Genomic DNA, 1,357 nt, shown 5'->3' on the forward strand with positions numbered 1-1,357 from the left:
CATCTCACTTGCACATGTTATCAGGAGGGACCAGTCCCTGGAGAAAGACCTCACATTTGGTAGAGTCAGGAAAAAAGAGGAAAGCCTTCAATGGGATGGATTGACACAATGGTTGCAACAATGGACTCAAATATACCAACCAATAGTGTGAATGGCACATAACCAATTAGCGTTTTGTTCTGTTATACGTAGGGCCACTATGAGTTAAAACCAAGTCTGTGACACCTAACAAGAACAACAACAACAGATCTTTCATATAAGTGGGATGAAACAATAATATTTATCTGTTTGTGACTGACTTATTTCTTTCAGCCTAATGCTTTCAAGGTTCATCCATATTGTAGCATGTATTAGAAATTCATTTCTCTTTATGGCTGAATAGTATTCTGTTGTATGTATGTGCCACCTTTTGCTTATCCATTTGTCTGTTGATGGACATGTTGGTTGTTTCCACCTTTTGATTATTGTGAATGAAGCTGTAGTGGACATTGGTGTACAAGGATCTGTTTGCATTCCTGCTTTTAGTTCTTTTGGGACTTCAGTGATTTTTGCCACATGTTATTTATTGAATATAATCTCACTAGATCCATTCACATTTTTAACTTAAATGTATTTTAAAAGGAAACTGTTTTCAAAATAATATTTTATTGTGTATTTGATGGAAATTTTCACAGCCAGTTAGGTTCCCATTTGACAATTTCTACAGAAAATATTCAAAATCTTAGGATAATCTGTAACACCTTAATAATGCTTATGCCCACCTGTCAATTCCAATTACTTCCTCCTCAAATTTCACACTCCCTACTTCACTTTGTTTTTCTCAAACAAACTTACTGCCATCTAACATATTTATATATTACACTTCAATATAACAGGCACTGGGTGAGGATCGTGGACTGTTTTATTCCCCTCTTATGGCCCCATCACACAGAACAGCGGCTGGAACATGATAGGCTCAATACTAAGTGAAAGACAAACTTTATTCTGTCAAACTAAGTGTACTCTTTCTTTGGAAGCCAATACTAAAACTCTAAGATGCTAAGTGAAAACATATTGAGAGGAAGAACAATTGCTTGCATGTTTCTTTTCTTTTTTCTTCTTCTATACCTCCCATGTATCTCTTTATGTCTTCTTCTCCCTCAGTGCCACTGTGCTGATCACTCACATTTGGGACATTGCCCTTCCCTTCACCCAAATCAATACTTGTCTCTACCTATCTAGCAGGGTTCCCTTCCCTGCCCTCCACTCCTTGTAACCAACAAAGAAAGTTCCCTTCCATATATAAACCTTTCCTTGACTTTTTATAATAATGAACTGATACAATATTTGCCCTTCTGTGATTGACTTATTTCACTCA

Source organism: Orycteropus afer, unplaced genomic scaffold (genome assembly GCF_000298275.1).
Source record: "Orycteropus afer afer isolate SDZICR_OR568_19922 unplaced genomic scaffold, OryAfe1.0 scaffold00282, whole genome shotgun sequence".
NCBI classification, from domain to species: Eukaryota; Metazoa; Chordata; class Mammalia; order Tubulidentata; family Orycteropodidae; genus Orycteropus; species Orycteropus afer.